Below are 19,374 nucleotides of genomic sequence, written 5' to 3' on the forward strand. Positions count from 1 at the left end.
GAGCAACATGTTAACTCAGAGAACAGCAGAGGTAGAACTTCAGGCACACCTCATTCATTCCATCAAATAAATATGTATTGAGCCTGCTTTGTACCAGGCACTGTTCGAAGCTCTAGGAATATAGCAGAGAATAAAACCAACGAAAATCTGTGCCTTTGTGGAGTTTATATTCTTGTGGAATGGGGCAGGACAATAAAAATTAATGAACTAGAGTTACACATATCAACATCTCAAAAACATAATATTGTAGGGGAAACATTTTATCAGAAAACATACTATATTAAACCAGTTTTACAAAACTCTTTTTTTACAAATTTTTACAAATTTTATTTATTTATTTGTTTATATTTTGGCTGCATTGGGTCTTCGTTGCTGCACGCGGGCTTTCTCTAGTTGCGGCGAGCAGGGGCTACTCTTTGTTGCGGTGAGTGGGCTTCTCATTGTGGTGGCTTCTGTTGTTGGGGAGCCCGGGCTCTAGGCGCGCGGGCTTCAGTAGTTGCAGCACGTGGGCTCGGCAGTTGTGGTTCGTGGGCTCAGTAGTTGTGGCTCACAGGCTCTAGAGTGCTGGCTCCGTAGTTATGGCGCACGAGCTTAGTTTCTCCACGGCATGTGGGATCTTCCCGGAGCAAGGGTTGAACCTGTGTCCCCTGCACTGGCAGGCGGATTCTTAACCACTGGGCCACCAGAGAAGTCCCTTACAAAACTTTTAAATGTGCAAAACAACATAATATATATTGCTTAAGGTATATTGCATAAATAGGCAAGGAGTACTTGCTTCCACACCTGGAAAGAGGAAGAGCACCAATTTTTAGCATTTACTGATTTCCATAATATAACCAGCTCACAATATTCCTGAAATATTAACAATCAGCCCTTGTGAGCCTATAGGCGCAGCTCCAGCACACTGCTGCTGGATGAGTTGGCCCTGTCTAGGAGAATGGATGATTCATTCCTAGTAACAGAAGGGAAGAATCGTGGCTGGTATGATGGGTGAGTAGATGGGGTAGTGGGAGCTTATGAAAAATTCTCATTTGCCTAGGATATAGCAAGCAAGTGAGTTTAAGAGGGAAAAGTTTTGAAATGAAAAAGGGAAGAGGAAGGAGAGATCAAGATGGTGACATAAGAGGTTCCTGAACTTGCCTCCTCCCATGGATGCATCAGATATACAGTTACACACGGAGCAATTCCCTCTGAGAGAAATCCAGAAATGAGCTGAGTGACTCCTGCACATCAGACAAATGAGAAAATACCCACATCAAAATGGGTAGGAAAGCCTAAGACACACTCTCACTATAAACCCTGACCCTGCTACAGCACCACACAATTGGGAGGGAATCCCCAGTTCCATTTCATTAAGGTCTGTTCTCCCTGAGGAGCAAAGGGTTTGGATCACACATCTAGTGTCCCAACTTTTAAGGCTTCTACAGGAGGGATAGGCCCCCAAATCACCTAGCTCTGATAGTCAATGGGGATTGCATTCACAAGAGCCACAGGACTACAGCAGACACAGAAGCAGTTTTTTTTTTTGCGGTACGCGGGCCTCTCACTGTTGTGACCTCTCCCATTGAGGAGCACAGGCTCCGGACGTGCAGGGTCAGCGGCCATGGCTCATGGGCCCAGCCGCTCCGCGGCACGTGGGATCCTCCCAGACCGGGGCAAGAACCCGTGTCCCCTGCATCGGCAGGCGGACTCTCAACCACTGTGGCACCAGGGAACCCCAGAAGCAGTTTTTAAACGTGCAGGAGACTCCTCACCACTCCCCCTGCAGCTATATACCCGGGCTCAGTGCAGAGGGAACAGGCAAAAATGCCCATCTCCCAGTTTCTTCCTGGAAGGGGTTTCACTCCATCCTTTCACAGCTGCGGCCTGAGTGGTCCAGCTTCTAATTAGCCTGCATCTAGGCACTAACTGTGATCCTTCCCTTTGGGACTCTGTCAGGTCTTGACACACCCTCAACTATTGGGAGCCACTAAGAACAAAAATGGCAGACTGGACAACCACAGAGGTTTGAGAAGCAGCCAGGAGCTCGGGCCAGGCTGATTGGACACACACAGAATGAAAGTGAGAGGATGGAAATAGGTATTCCATGCAAATAGAAACCAAAAGCAAACAGGGGTGGTGGTACTTATATCAGACAAAGTAGACTTTAAGCCAAAAACTATAAAAAGAGCTGAAGAAGATCACTATATAATAAAGGGGTCAATCCTTCAAAAAGATACAAAAATTGAAAATATTTATGCACCCAACATCAGAGCACCTCAATATATAAAGCAAACATTAACAGACCTGAAGGGAGAAATAGACATCAACACAATAATATTAGGAGACTTCAGCACTCCACCTTCAACAATGGATAGATCATTCAGACAGAAGACCAATAAGTAAACATTGGACTTAAACCACAAGTTTGTTTCTGCAAAGTAGCAGAAAATGAACACCAGCAGACGTGGACCCCTCCCGTATAGATTTACCCACCAGGGAGAGCCAGTCAGTCGGCACTGGAGGAAAAAGACATTCCCTGTGGTCAGTTGCAAGCTGTGGATGGCGTAGTACTGTACTGACTGAAAAAAATCCATGCCTAGGTAGAGCCACACCGTTCAAACACGTGTTGTTCATCATCCCCCTCACCCCCAACTCTAGCTGAAGTGGTGATTAATAATTGCCTCCTTTGCTCCCAGTCAAAACTCTGAAAGGCTCTCACGTGGGGATATGAACCCCTGGGCAACAGACCCTTCTCACAAAGGCAGATTGATTTTATCACGCTGCTGCTGCCCTCTGCTGGAATCATAAGCACAGGACCATCATCATCCACACCTTCCTGGGACTCCTGCTGGCGGCTTCCTATCACGTAATCTTCTTAACCAGGTATCTGCTCGTCCCCTTTGGCCCACCAGACATCATAAATTCAGCTCAAGGTACCCGTTTCACCTCCCAAGCTGTCCAGCCCTGGGCTCTAGAACGAAACTTTGGGGGATCTCCACTTGCTTACCGGTCCCAAGAGGCTACACTGACGGCGCACATGACCTACTCAAAGACATGCTCCTCAAGCTTTTTAACAATAAGTGGTTCCCCAATTGGCCAGAAATTGTACCCCAGCTCTAATACCGCTTTATTCCTAGCCCCCAGGTCTCCAATCCCCGAACATCAACTACCAGTCTTCTCCAAAGACTCCCCTGCTAGTACTCACAGGGAACCCCCTCTCCTTTGACATCAGAGAGGATGTCGTTCACATGCATTCGCCAGATGAATGCTCCCCTTACCTTTTTTTTTTTTTTTTTTTTGCGGTACGCGGGCCTCTCACTGCTGTGGCCTCTCCCGTTGCGGAGCGCAGGCTCCGGACGCGCAGGCTCAGCGGCCATGGCTCACGGGCCCAGCCGCTCCGCGGCATGTGGGATCTTCCCGGACCGGGGCACGAACCCGTGTCCCCTGCATCGGCAGACGGACTCTCAACCACTGCGCCACCAGGGAAGCCCCTCCCCTTACCATTTTAATGCTTCAAGCCTCTCACCATCTTTCACTTGCTGGTGACCCAACTGAGGGCAAATTGTGCAATATGACCCAAGAGGACAAACCCCCTACCCAATTGCATGGAGAGCATGATTATACAGATTTTACTGGCCGAGACAATGGTCCAGTACCAACCTGGAAGCTGAGGCCGTAGGCTTGGCCTCATTATTCGGGTTATAAAGGCTGATTAATTAAACCAAATTCATCAAAAACTTTGCAGAAGGTTGAAATGACAGCTCCAGGACCCACTGGCAGAACGTGTGGATCTCAGAGAAAGGAAAAGAGGGCCTCCACCTAGTGGATACCAGTCTTTTTTTTTTTTTTTTTTTTTTTGCGGTATGTGGGCCTCTCACTGCTGTGGCCTCTCCTGTCGCGGAGCACAGGCCCCGGACGTGCAGGCTCAGAGGCCATGGCTTACGGGCCCAGCCGCTCCGCGGCATGTGGGATCTTCCCGGACCGGGGCATGAACCCGTGTCCCCTGCATCGGCAGGCAGACTCTCAACCACTGCGCCACCAGGGAAGCCCCCAGTCATTTTTGGAAATGAAATCCAAGCAGAGACACTGGCACCTACCGCGCTATCAGTACATTCAGGACAGGTCCCTACCCCACCTTAAAGGAAGAGGTAAACAACTCTTGTTCCAAAGCAAGTACATTCAGCCTTTGGTTAGTATCCAGAATGCTCACCGGAAGGAGGCCCTGCAAGCTAGTCAAAGGCAAATACTCTCCTTTGTTGTGACTATTACTCTTATTGCCTACAGCCTGGGTAATAGGTTGCTAGTAGACCCCTCGGTCCTCACTCTGTCTTGGGAGATGTGCAGAAGCCAAATCAGCCAGGTGCACAGCTGCATCACAGGAGAGCTGAGCACCAGATGCTGGCAGGCCCTGTTAAAAGGGCTACAGTGAGTGAGCCAGCAGGTGTTGATTCTGACCCAGAGCTCACCTTCCTCTACATTAAACAGTACCAACAGAAGCAACGCTTCAATGAGTCACTCCCTCATTATACCATGCTGAAAATTATATCCCAGGCAGAATGGCCCTCCCAATGTAGCCAAATCAAACTCATTGGGCTGGCAGATTGGTACCCTAAGGAGCTTACTATAGTTTTAATGGGGTGATCTCTGGATTGTAAAGCTGCTGTCCACAAAATGTCCCTACAGTTAGCCTATCAATGTGCCCAGACTATATATAAATTGCGGATGGAGTTCCCACAAAGCTCAGTCATGGAGATCACATGCTGCTTTGCAAGGTGCACCCCTGATGGAGCTCATTGAGATCCTCTCAACCAGCAGTAGAGTCCACTCTTGCAGTTTCATCCTGAGGCAGGCCTCTAGCATATTTGCTCAGAATTTAACCCCAGCCAGCCATTCTTACCCTTCCTGGATCTCTACCTGGCAAGGCGATCTTTCCTTGAGCTGGCCTTCGCCAATCCCAAGCACACCAACCCCTCAGACTACGTGGCCCCAGTCCAAGACCTCACCGTTGGAGATGACGGCATCTCAGACTGTGACTCCACAACCCAAGAGAAAGTCGAGGAAGGTGATGTACTCCAACCCCGCTGGACACTAGGACTTTCCCCTCCCAGATCACCTCCACACCAGGAGGGAAATTACTATGGTGACTGTTAACTTCCAGGCTGAGTTGCAAAAATGTTTTCAGTTGATCAACACTGAGGACCCCATAGAATACTATTTCTCTGAAATAGCTAATTGCTGGTCTTATGAACCTTGCGTCCGTATCAGAATGCTTGCAAGACTGTAATTCTCCGGCAGCGCTAGACATCATTTCACCCTTGTGGTAAGCCAAACCATGTATATTCTAAACCACACTAGCCACAGTGAGGGACTTGGATGCAACACCCCTAGTTTGACCTACTTAGATCCCACGGTTAGGGACCTCTTGCGGCTGTGTTCATTGCTCAGCGTACTAGATTACAGCTTTTGCTTTCCACACAATGCATCCATGCATTCTCTTGTTATTCCCACCATGACTACCAGCACCTCCTCCACACTCGAAATTGCAACCTCCACTCCTGTCCACATATTATCCATAAGCTCCTTACCATGGCATGCGACAACACTGCCCTGCACCACAACCAAGTGGGCCAGGTCTGACATGACTATATTCATACAAATCTCCAACATAGCAGCCCAGGCCCTGCAAGTAAAATGAAGCTGGACGTGTCACCACACAGGGTCACACCTACAGCCCATTTAGAACTATCTATACTGCAGTTCTTCCTAGCGATCAGCCCTTGGGCTAATTCCCTTCAAAACACAGCAAACCTCATTTAGGCTAAACCAAACCTCTAATCTAGACCCCAAACAGGGTACCCTGTGGGTAAGCATCAAAATAATTAACCCTCCACGGCGATACTTTCTACCAGCTCTACTAGAATATACAAGGCTGGACTTCACCCTGTCCCTTAATGATAAATAACATCTCACTGAAGTTTTATTGTGGACCTAACTCAGGAGGCCAGTATCAAGTCCACATGACTCTGTCCCATCTGCAAGCAATCTGCAGAGATGACCTTTATTACTGCAACACTGTCACCTTTGATATTCTAGCCACCTTTTAACCTCTTGGCATTTCTCTGCTAGAGATGTGTCTGGCTCACATACCGAGAGCCATTCTTATCCCTATCCTGTTGGGACTGGCTATCACCAGGCATAGGAACAGGTGCTTCTACCCTAGCCCAACAAGATCAAATATTAAAAACCACCCAGCAGGGCTTCCCTGGTGGCGCAGTGGTTGAGAGTCCGCCTGCCGATGCAGGGGATGCGGGTTCGTACCCCGGTCCGGGAAGATCCCACATGCCGTGGAGCGGCTGGGCCCGTGGGCCATGGCCGCTGAGCCTGCGCGTCCAGAGCCTGTGCTCCGCAACAGGAGAGGCCACAACAGTGAGAGGCCCGCGAACCGCAAAAAAACAAAACAAACAAACAAAAAACACCCAGCAATTATCAGCCACCCTAACCAACTACAAGCAGATGCTACACCATACTCTGAGTCTGATGCAGCAACAATATGACTCACAAGCACAAAAGATGATGGATAATTGACTGGTGTTAGATTTCCTCTTGGCAGAACAGGGTACAGTCTGTTCTTCACAAGGCACCTCTTATTGCAGGTACATTAACAACTCAGGACAAGTACAGCCCGACCTCCACAAGCTATGTCAAGGTTTACAGATCATGCATCAAATAATTAAAATATTTCAACAAACTCCCACACTCCTCAAGGTCCCTGATGTGTACTCATGGCTCTCTCCACCTACCTGGGCACAATGGCTAAACTGGATTTCAAACAGTGGCAAGTCTATTTACCATAGGCTTCATCATTATTGCCCTAGTTAAATGTGCTTTTTGACGGCTTCTGAAAACAATCCCTATGTCCTTTAACATATCAGCTACACAGGGGATTGTATTCCTAATGCTGAGGCATCACAGGACCGATTGTTGAGAGTTTAGCTGCTACATGGTATTGCTGCCTTGGCATCCATTTTGTTTGGCCAAATGACCTGCAGGTGCTTTAAAATGACACAAGCCCCTCGTTCAGGTGCATGTCCTAGATAACAACCCATGGAGTACAAACAAAAGTTCCAGATATGACTCCTCCAACAGCCCTGTGATAAACAGTTTCCCCTGAGTCCCAGGGCCTTCTACCTTAGATAAGACCCCTGATAAAGTTTATCAAAATTCCACTCATTTTTGTTTTAATAGACCAATCCAGCCTTAACCCGAAACCCCCAAAGCATATCACCTTTGGACCCTAATAAAGGTATGTTCCCCAGGTCCTGTCATTCTCTCTGCCTACACCCTGCCTTGATCTCCCCCTATAACCTTGTGAGGCGTCCTTTCTCCAGGACCTGAGAGTAATAAACTTCTCTGTTTCTTTTGTGGTCTTTTATTGAACTATGTGTCACCCTGGGGCTCTACTTAACAAAAGTTGATTTAGCAAAATCATAACAAAGCTCCTGCACAGCAAAAGAAACCATCAACAGAAAGAAAAGACACCTATGGAATGGGAAAAAATATTTTCAAACCATATATCTGATAAGGAATTAATATCCACAATACACAAGGAATTCAGAAGAAAAAAAACCAAAACAAATAACCCAATTTAAAAATGGGCAGGGCTTCCCTGGTGGTGCAGTGGTTGAGAGTTCACCTGCCAATGCAGGGGACACAAGTTCATGCCCCGGTCTGGGAAGATTCCACATGCCGCGGAGCAGCTAGGCCCGTGAGCCATGGCCGCTGAGCCTGCGCGTCTGGAGCCTGTGCTCCGCAAAGGGAGAGGCCACAACAGTGAGAGGCCTGCATATTGCAAAAAAATAAAATAAAATAAAAATGGGCAAAGGGGGCTTCCCTGGTGGTGCAGTGGTTGAGAATCCGCCTGCCAATGCACAGGACACGGGTTCGAGCCCTGGTCTGGGAAGGTCCCACATGCCATGGAGCAACTAAGCCCATGCGCCACAGCTACTGAGCCTGCGCTCTAGAGCCCATGAGCCACAACTACTGAGCCCACGTGCTGCATCTACTGAGCCTGTGTGTTGCAACTACTGAAGCCCGTGTGCCTAGAGCCCGTGCTCTGCAACAAGAGATGCCACTGCAATGAGAAGCCTGTGCACCACAACGAAGAGTAGCCCCCGATCACCGCAACTAGAGAAAGCCCATGTGCAGCAACAAAGACCCAACACAGCCAAAAATAAAACAAAATAATAAATAAGTTTATAAAATAAATAAATAAAATGGCCAACAGGTACATGAAGAGATGCTCAATATTACTAATCATCAGGGAAATGCAAATCAAAACTGGAATGAGATGTCATCTCACAGGTGTAAGGATGGCTATTATCAAAAAGACAAGAGGGCTTCCCTGGTGGCACAGTGGTTGAGAGTCCGCCTGCCAATGCAGGGGACACGAGTTTGATCCCTGGTCCGGAAGGATCCCACATGCCGCGGAGCAGCTAAGCCCGTGCACCACAACTACTGAGCCTGTGCTCTAGAGCCCGTGAGCCACAACTACTGAGCCCATGTGCCGTAACTGCTGAAGCCCACGTGCCTAGAGTCCATGCTCCGCAACAGGAGAAGCCACCGCAGTGAGAAGCCCGTGCACTGCAGCAAGGAGTGGCCCCTGCTCGCCACAACTAGAGAAAGCCCGCACGCAGCAACAAACACCCAACACAGCCAAAAATAAATAAATAAATAAATAAAGACAAGAGATAACAAATGTCGGCAAGGATATGGAAAAAAGGAACCTTTATAAACTATTGGTGATGTAAACTGGTACAGCCACTATGGAAAACAGTATGGAGTTTCCTCAAAAAATTAAAAATAGAACTATCATATGATCTAGCAGTTCCACTTCTGGGTATATATCCCATGTTCATTACAGCATTAGTCACAGTAGTCAAGGCACGTAAACAACCTAGGTATCCATTGACAGATGAGTGGATAAAGAAAGTGTGGGGGGCCTCCCTGGTGGCGCAGTGGTTGAGAATCTGCCTGCTAATGCAGGGGACACGGGTCCAAGCCCTGGTCTGGGAGGATCCCACATGCCGCGGAGCAACTAGGCCCGTGAGCCACAACTACTGAGCCTGTGTGTCTGGAGCCTGTGCTCCGCAACAAGAGAGGCTGCGATAGTGAGAGGCCCGCGCACCGCGATGAAGAGTGGCCCCCGCTTGCCACAACTAGAGAAAGCCCTCGCACAGAAACGAAGACCCAACACAGCAAAAATAAATAAATAAATAAATAAACTCCTACCCCCAACATCTTCTTTTTAAAATAAATAAATAAATAAAGATCTAATGCGTAAGATGGTGACTATAGTTGATAATACTATTGTATTTTATAGTTGAAATTTGCTAAGAGAGTAGAACTTAAGTGTTCTCACCAAGGGAAAAAAAAGTAAATATATGAGGTGACGCATGTGTTAATTAACTCGACGGTGGGAATCCTTTCACAACGTATACGGATACCAAATCATGTTGTAGGCTTTTAATATATTACAATTTTATTTGTCAATTATACCTCAATAAAGCCGTTAAAAAAAAGCGAGGAAAGAAATAAAATAGTTGTCTAGAAAAAGCGAGTAAAGAGATTAGGGAAATATATTGTTGGGCAGCATTAAGGGCCCACTTGAGGTTAGTGGTCATAAACTTGAAGAGAGAACAGTTAGCATAATTGAATGCTTTGGTTCAGCCACATTCAGCTGCATGGTGTAGGCTCTGGGTAGATGGATAAATGGATTTTACCAGGGACAAGTAAAAGTTGTGAGGATCAGTAGATTGATTGTCCTCATCAGATCAAAAGTTTGTGGAAATCAGACTGCTAGAAGGAATGGGCTAAACTGACAGGAGGTAGTGGTCAGAAAATGGACCGCGTGAATTGAAATGATGGAGACATTGCAAGTAAAGTCAATGAGAAACAATGATAAGTGAGCAAGTGACTGAGGTAGGGTGGAGAGTAAGATTCTTGAAGGAGAGGAATACAAGGAACTGAGAGTCTAGGATGTTGGATGGATAGAGAAATCACCAAGATTTAAGACAGTTGCAGTGTTGAAGAGAATGACAGTGAAAGAGGAGCTCAAATCAGTAAATGACTGCAGTAAAGAGAGGAAGTGAGTGTCAAGCCTGATAAGAAATTCACAACTAAACGTTTTCTGAAGGATTTAGGGGAAGGGGAAGAGTCGGGGGGTGTTTGAAAGCAGTGAGAAGATAAAATACTTCCCAGTCCTGTTACAAGAAAACACAGACACTAGTTGAGAAGGCTGCAGGTGAAGCAGTTCCTCCAAGACAGTCAGGGCATCTCAACCCGAGCCCTGCTGATGTTTGAGGCCTGAAGATTCTTTGTTGTTGGGGGCTGTCCTGTGCACTGTAGGATCTTTAGCAGCATCCCTGGCTTCTAACCACTAGTTGCTAGTAGCATCACCTCTAGTGTGACAACCAAAAATATCTCCAGACATTGCAAAATGTCGCCAGGGAGTGGGGCAAAATTACCCCCACTGAGAACCACTGAACTAGAGCAAGAAGGTGCAGGAAATATTCAAAGAAGAGATTTAAAACATAAGGGCGGGACCTCCCTGGTGGTCCAGTGGTAAAGAATCTACCTTCCATTGCAGGGGACGCGGGTTCGATCCCTGATCGGGGAACTAAGATCCCACATGCCGAGGGGCAACTAAGCCTGTGTGCCGCAACTACTGAGCCCGTACGCCTCAGCAAGAGAGCCTGTGTGCCACAAACTACAGAGCCCACACGCTTTAGAGCCTGCACACCACAACTAGAGAGAGAAAAACCCGCAAGCCACGACTAGAGAGAAACCCACGTGCCACAAGCAAGAGACTGCACGCCACAACAAAAGATCCCACATGCCTCAACGAAGATCCCACGTGCTGCAACTAAGACCCAATGCAACCAAAAAATAAATAAATAAAGGAAAAATAATAAAACATAGGGGAGTTTTGCAGATGATTAACCATGAGCCCCAGAAGGCAAAGAAGAAAAAGTGGGGATAAATTTAAGCTGAAAGTTCTTCTGTGCACCAGTCAAATCATACCACTGGCAGCTGACAGATCAAGGCTGGTCCTGTCAAGGTGTTTAAAAGATGAAGTGAATTTCCTGTTTTCTGCAAAGGTGTGTCTCTGCTCTCGAAGTTGCTCTCTTTGATATCACCATTGCCTAATGAAGGTTGGATGAGTTAACAGACCGTGGTATTCCTGCAGCTCTTAAGACTTAAGCTCTACATCAATGCAGGTCCAACTGCCAGTGATAAAATTCCATGGTGCACTGAGGTTGAAATATCCAACCAAGAATGTCATCACAAAAAGTTCTGAAAACTGGAAAAGATGCTATAAATTGAAATTAAGTTTAATCTGATTATCCTGTAAAAATAATGTTGGTGGTTTAAAATATTTTTTGAGTAATCAATACGTTCACATGGTTCAAAATTAAGAAGGTACTGAATGGTTTATAGTAAAAAGACTCCTTTCACCTAGGTCTTTCAGTTCCCCTCCCCCAGGGAAAGAATGATATCAGAGTTTTTTATATCCTTTCAGAGATACTCTCTGTATATACAAGCCAATATGGATACTGAATAGATTTTTTTTTAACAAACCTCTTATTTATTTATTTATTTATTTATTTATTTGGCTGCGTCAGGTCTTAGTTGCAGCACTTGGGATCTTTGTTGTGGTGAGCAGGCTTCTTTCTAGTTGTGGTGCACAGGCTCTAGAGCACGTGGGCTCTATAGTTGTGGTGCATGGGCTCCAGAGGGCAAGGGATCAGTAGTTGCGGCATGCGGGCTCTCTAGGTGTGGCAGGCGGGCTCTAGAGTGTGCAGGCTTAGTTGCCCTGAAGCATGTGGGATCTTAGTTCTCCGACCAGGGATCGAAACTGCATCTCCCGCAATCCACCCTGCAAGGTGGATTCTTAACCAGTGGATCACCAGGGAAATCCCATGAATAGATTTTTTTTTAATGTATTATATTCTTAGACATAATCACACCACTATCATAGTCAAACAATTATAAATTATATTGTTATATACAGCAAGTTTAAAACTCATAATTTATGTCTGTATTAACAGTGTGTATAATCGATTATATATCATTTGATAGATCACACAGCATAATAATTTTTTTAATTAATTTATTTATTTTTATTTTTGGCTGCATTGGGTCTTCTTTGCTGCTTGCAGGCTTTCTCTAGTTGCGGCAAGCGGGGGCTACTCTTCATTGTGGTGTGTTTGCTTTTCATTGTGGTGTCTTCTCTTGTTGTGGAGCATGGGCTCTAGGTGGGCAGGCTTCAGTAGTTGTGGCCCGCGGGCTCAGGAGTTGTGGCCCGCGGGCTCAGTACTTGTGGCTTGCGGGCTCTAGAGTGCAGGCTCAGTAGTTGTGGCACGTGGGCTTAGTTGCTCCGTGGCATGTATGATTTTCCCAGACCAGGGCTCGAACCCTTGTACCCTGCATTGGCAGGTGGATTCTTAACCACTGCGCCACCAGGGAAGCCCTAATAATTTTTATATAGAGTCCTTCTATTACTTGTTTATGACACCTGATTCATTTTTACTGCCACAATAAATTGAAAAGGAAAAAAAACCATCATCACAGGTTCATTGTTGCTTCATTGGGGCAATTTTGTCTGGCAGCATTTTGGAACCACTTAAAGTGATTAAGGGTCAACATAATGGTTTCACATTCCAGATAGACTGTTTAGCTTTCTCTCTCTTTGTTGATCTTTCTTTTCTTTTTTTTTTTACTTATGGCATTTTAAAATTTGAGATATACTTCATATAACATAAAATTCACTAGTTTATACAATTCAGTGTGTTTTGGTATATTCACTCTGTTCTGTAACAACCATAACCACTATCTAATTTAGAACATTTCCATCACCCCCCAAAAAAACCTTGTACCCATTAGCAGTTAGTCTCCAATTCCCCCTTCTCCTCATTCTCTGATAATCACTAATCTATCTTCTGTCTCTATGAATTTGCCTACACTGACATTTCACATTAATAGAATCATACAATATGTGGACTTTTATGTCTGCCTTCTTTGAATTCGTGTAATATTTTCAAGGTTCATCCACATTGTAGCGTATAACATTACTTCATTTTTTTATGGCTAAATAATATTATATTGTAGGTATATACCACATTTTCTTTATCCACTCATCAGCTGACACACATTTGTTTTTTTTCACCTTTTGGCAGTTATGAACAATGCTTCTATAACTATTTGTGTACAAGTTTTTGTGTGAACACACGTTTTCAATTCTCTTGGGTATACACCTGGAAGTGGAATTGCTGACTCATATGGAAATTCTCTGTTTAACTTTTTGAGGAACTGCCAAACTGTTTTCCACATCAGCTGCACCATTTTACATTTCCACCAGAAATGTATGAGAGTCCCAATGTCCAATTTCTCTGCATCCCTGTCAACACTTGCTATTGTCTGGTTTTTATTTTTTTAATCTTTTTTAACTTTTATTTTATATTGGAGTATAGTTATGGTTTTGAAAAATTATTATTATAACCATCCGAGTATGTGTAAAGTGGTATCATTTGTGGTTTCCGTTTGCATTTCCCTAATGACCCATAATGTTGAGCATCTTTTCATGAGCTCATTGGCCATGGGTATATTTTCTTTGGAGAAATGTATATTCAAGTCCTTTGCTCATGTTCAGACTGAACCATTTGGGGTTCTTTTCTTGAGTTGTAAGAGCGTTTTATATAATCTAGATACTAGACTCTTGCAAATATTTTCTCCTATTCTGTGATTTGTATTTTCGCTCTGTTGATACTGTCTTAAAATTTTAAAATTTGGGGGGGCTTCGGGGGGGGGGGCTTGGGGGGGGCTTCCCTGGTGGCGCAGTGATTAAGAATCCGCCTGCCAATGCAGGAGACATGGGTTCAAGCCCTGGGTCCGGGAAGATCCCACATGTCGCGGAGCAACTAAGCCCGTGCGCCACAACTACTGAGCCTGCACTCTAGAGCCCGCGAGCCACAACTACTGAAGCCCACGTGCCACAACTACTGAAGCCCGCCTGCCTAGAGCCCATGGTCCGCAACAAGAGAAGCCACCGCAATGAGAAGCCCGCGCACCGCAACGAAGAGTAGTCCCTGCTCTCTGCAACTAGACAAAGCCCACGCGCAGCAACGAAGACCCAACGCAGCCAAAAATAAATAAATTTATTTTTTTAAAAAAAGAAAGAGTGGGCTACCCTGGTGGCGCAGTGGTTGAGAGTCCGCCTGCCGATGCAGGGGACACGGGTTCGTGTCCGGTCCGGGAAGATCCCACATGCCGCGGGGCAGCTGCGCCCGTGAGCCATGGCCGCTGAGCCTGCGCGTCTGGAGCCTGTGCTCCGCAACGGGACAGGCCACAACGGTGAGAGGCCCGCGTACCGCAAAAAAAATAAATAAATAAAATAAATAAAAATAAAAATAAAAATAAAAAAAGAAAGAGCTTTTTAAACACCATCTGCTCGCCACACCGCCTTCTGCTCCTCCCGTCGCCGTCCTGAGTCACTTCCTGCGCAGCTCCGGCCGCCTGGCTCCCCGTGCTAGCCACCGATATTTGGCGCTCATACAACATGGCAGACATCGACAACAAAGAAGAGTCTGAACTTGATCAAGATTTGGATGATGTTGAAGAAGTAGAAGAAGAAGAAACTGGTGAGGAAATAAAAATCAAAGCGCGTCAGCTGACTGTTCAGATGATGCAAAATCCTCAGATTCTTGCAGCCCTTCAAGAAAGACTTGATGGTCCGGTAGAAACATCAACAGGATACATTGAAAGCTTTCCTAGGGTAGTTAGAAGACGCGTGAATGCTCTCAAAGAACTTCAAGTTAAATGTGCACAGATAGAAGTCAAGTTCTATGAGGAAGTTCACGATGTTGAAAGAAAGTATGCTGTTCTCTATCAACCTCTATTTGATAAGCGATTTGAGATCATCAATGCCATTTATGAACCTACAGAAGAAGAATGTGAATGGAAACCAGATGAGGAAGATGAAATTTCATAGGAACTAAAAGAAAAGGCCAAGATTGAAGATGAGAAAAAGGATGAAGATAAAGAAGACCCCAAAGGAATTCCTGACTTTTGGTTGACCATATTTAAGAATGTTGACTTGCTCAGTGATATGGTTCAGGAACATGATGAACCTATTCTGAAGCACTTGAAAGATATTAAAGTGAAGTTCTCAGATGCTGGTCAGCCTATGAGTTTCGTCTTAGAATTTCACTTTGAACCCAACGAATATTTCACAAATGAAGTATTGACAAAGACATATAGGATGAGGTCAGAACCAGATGATTCTGATCCTTTTTCTTTTGATGGACCAGAAATTATGGGTTGTACAGGGTGCCAGATAGATTGGAAAAAAGGGAAGAATGTCACTTTGAAAACCATTAAGAAGAAGCAGAAACACAAGGGACGTGGGACAGTTCATACTGTGACCAAAACAGTTTCTAATTACTCTTTCTTTAATTTTTTTGCCCCTCCTGAAGTTCCTGAGAGTGGAGATCTGGATGCTGCTGCTGAAGCTATCCTTGCTGAGGACTTTGAAATTGGTCACTTTTTTTTTTTTTTTTTTTTTTTTTTTTGCTGTACGCGGGCCTCTCACTGTTGTGGCCTCTCCCGCTGCGGAGCACAGGCTCCGGACGCACAGGCTCAGCGGCCATGGCTCACGGGCCCAGCCGCTCCGCGGCATATGGGATCCTCCCAGACCGGGGAATGAACCCGTATCCCCTGCATCGGCAGGCGGACTCTCAACCACTGCACCACCAGGGAGGCCCGAAATTGGTCACTTTTTATGTGAGCGCATAATCCCAAGATCAGAGCGCATAATCAAGATCAGTATACTTTACTGGAGAAGCTATTGAAGATGATGATGATGATTATGATGAAGAAGGTGAAGAAGCCGATGAGGAAGGGGAAGAGAAGGAGATGAGGAAAATGATCCAGACTATGACCCAAAGAAGGATCAAAACCCAGCAGAGTGCAAGCAGCAGTGAAGCACGATAGTCTACCTTCTGCTCCCTGGAAAGGATGAATTTACATCATTTGACAAGCCTATTTCAAGTTTTTTGTTGTTTGTTTGCTCATTTTTGTTTTTGCAGCCTAAAATAAAAATGTCAAATATAATTTTAAAAAAAGAAAAAAGAAAGAGAGAGGGAGGGAGAAAGAAGGAGAGAGAGTGCTTGCTTCGGCAGCACATATACTAAAATTGGAACAATACAGAGAAGATTAGCATGGCCCCTGTGCAAGGATGACACACAAATTCATGAAGCGTTCCATATTTTTGAAAAGCAAATACTGTATGCTAACACATATATATGGAAACTAAAAAAAAAAAAAAAGGTTATAAAGAACCTAGGGGCAGGAGAGGAATAAAGACACAGATGTAGAGAATGGACTTGATGACACAGGGAGGGGGAAGGGTAAGCTGGGACGAAGTGAAAGAGTGGCATGGACTTATATATACACTACCAAATGTAAAATAGATAGCTAGTGGGAAGCAGCTGCACAGCACAGGGAGATCAGCTCGGTGCCTTGTGACCACCTAGAGGGGTGGGATGGGGGGTGGGAGGGAGACGCAAGAGGGAGGGGATATGGGGATATATGTATACGTACAGCTGATTCACTTTGTTATACAGCAGAAACTAACACACCACTGTAAAGCAATTATACTCCAATAAAGATGTTAAAAAATAAAATAAAATAAAATAAAACCAAAAATACACCTTTAAAAAAAAAAGAAAGAGAGGGAGGAAGGAAGGAGGGCGGAAGGGAGGAAGGGCAGAAGGGAGAAAGAGAAAGATAAAGAGAGGGTAGGAAAAATTGGATCATTGTAAATAAAAGAGATTAAAGAGATAAAATGAGAAAAAGCAATCTTGGTGCTTGATTAGATCCAGATTTTAACAAAAAAATTTAAACGACTTTTGGGACAATAGTGGAAATTCGATAATGAACTATTAGGTAGTATTAGGCAATTATTGTTAAAGTTTAGGTGTGATGATGGTATTGTAGGAAATAATATTGCAGTTATATAAGAAAAGTCATTTTTTAAGAGATGCATGTTAAAACAGTTATGCAATATCATAATATTTCAATTTAATTTAAAACACTTCAGCATTATACCAGACTCTCTTTTTTGTGTGCATGTTTAAAGCAAACACTAAAACTGTATGTTGAAAAAAGCTATCACTGCAAATAATGACCTTTTTTGGACAGTCCTGCCGCACTGTCAAAACAGTATAAACTATTCTGTGTGTTTGCTTTTACTTTACTTTTATGAAAAGTCTGTGTGATCTCAACACTTTAGTTCTTAGTTAAAACAAGCAAGTTTTGAGTGACTGGACATTAATCTTGGGTCTGCTCACTTGACCTCTGTATCTGCAATGCCAGAGGCTTGCTGGGGGCACTGGAGCCTAAGTGGTTAGAAGTGTTAATCCGCCCAACTTTAAATCCCAACTCCGCCTTGTGCCAGCTGACTGGCTCACCTTGAACAAGTTACTCTACCACTCTCAGCCTCAGTTTTCTACAAAATGGAGGTAATAATATGAATTATTCTTCAGGTTGCTGTAATAAGTGAGATAAACTATGTTGATTTCTTAGTACAGTGCCTGATACATGGTGAGGACCCAAAGGTATTATTATTGCTACAAGACCTTGGGTGGGCCACACAACTTCTGCCTCTGTGAAACCAAGAAATTGGATTAGATTATTTCTAAACTTGTTTCCATCTCTCTGTTGGTGTACCTGACTTCCCCTCCCTGAGCCTTCATGTCTGCATTTAAAATGAGGAGACTAGGGACTTCCCTGGTAGCGCAGTGGTTAAGAATCCGCCTGCCAATGCAGGGGACACGGATTCAAACTCTGGTCCGGGAAGATCCCACATGCCACAGAGCAACTAAGCCCATGTGCCACAACTACTGAGCCTGCACGCCACAACTACTGAGCCCATGCACCTAGAGCCCGTGCTCTGCAACAAGAGAAGCCACTGCAATGAGAAGCCTGCACACCACAACGAAGAGGAGCCCCCGCTCACCACAAGTAGAGAAAGCCCACGTGCAACAATGAAGATCCAAAGCAGCCAAAAATAAATAAATATATTTAAAAAATAAAAATAAAAGTAAAATAAATAAAATGAGGAGACTAGAGGAATTCCCTGGTGGTCCAGTGGTTAAGACTCAGGCTTTCACTGACAAGGGTCTGGGTCTGGTCCCTGGTAAGGGTACTAAGGTCCCTCAAAGCTGCTCCGCAGGGCCAAAAAATAAATAAAACCTTTTAATAAAAATAAAATGAGGAGACTGGAGATACCATCTATTTCTAACATCTCTGACCATAAAGGATCCTCTTCTAAACTTCCATGAACACAGATCTGAAAAGGGGAGTTAGATTCAATTAAGCAAAACCTCCTCACCTGCTAAGACTGAGAAGGTAAGCTTGGGGAGAGGAAAGATACTTACATATTTTCAGCTCCTCCCAAAGTCTGCCTGAGTTTTGATGCTTTATTAAATGAGAAAATGTGCATAAAATGGTTTGTACATAGATGGTACAGCTGGTATGGATGACACCATGATGATAGTAGAGATGGTATGATGATGATAATGAGGAGGGAACTAGGAACATTGCTCTTTTCCTTTGTCAGGAAGTCATTAATAAAAAGGTATCATTTCCCCATAAAATGGATAGCGATTATTGAGGCTAACTTAAAAAATATATAAAAATGTATAGGAAGGGGACTTGCCCTATCAGACATTAAAATTAAAAGTGTTTATAATTGGGCTTCCCTGGTGGCGCAGTGGTTGAGAGTCTGCCTGCCAATGCAAGGGACATGGGTTCATGCCCTGGTCCGGGAGGATCCCACATTCCCCAGAGCGGCTGGGCCTGTGAGCCATGGCCACAGTGCCTGTGCGTCCGGAGCCTGTGCTCCCCAACGGGAGAGGCCACAACAGTGAGAGGCCCACGTACCGGAAAAAAAAAAAAAAGTAGATGTTATATATTTTTAGCTCTATCAATAGCAGACACAGTCAAATCTTGAAATCTTGCCCTGGGGTAGCAATCTTCATAAAAATGTTTTTCAATTACCTTTCCTAACATAAAACTGTGGTTGAAGGTTCACATCAACCTTTTCATCACAAAGTATTATGGGAAAAAAATTTTTATGAGGAAACTAAGTTTAAAATTGCAAAATACAATAAAGCTCATATTCACCTCAGAAATTACCACCACGATTGGGAACTAAGTAAATAGATTTGGGAGGTCTTGGCTATGAAGATATAAGGAAATATCTAAATCAATGGTGGCACAGTGGTTAAGAATGGGCCTGGCAATTCAGGGGACAAGGGTTCCAGCCCTGGTCCG

The 19,374-nt window shown here is 44.7% G+C and overlaps 1 pseudogene across 1 annotated transcript; it reads left to right on the top strand.

Moving 5' to 3' along the window:
* Positions 1–14,596: 14,596 nt before the first annotated feature.
* Positions 14,597–16,149, top strand: LOC309810404 (nucleosome assembly protein 1-like 1; annotated as a pseudogene). The gene is made up of 2 exons: positions 14,597–15,611; positions 15,863–16,149. The product of its transcript is annotated as a nucleosome assembly protein 1-like 1 (transcript).
* Positions 16,150–19,374: the final 3,225 nt, after the last annotated feature.

This window comes from Mesoplodon mirus (genome assembly GCF_964341445.2).
Source record: "Mesoplodon mirus genome assembly, chromosome: 9".
NCBI lineage: Eukaryota > Metazoa > Chordata > Mammalia > Artiodactyla > Ziphiidae > Mesoplodon > Mesoplodon mirus.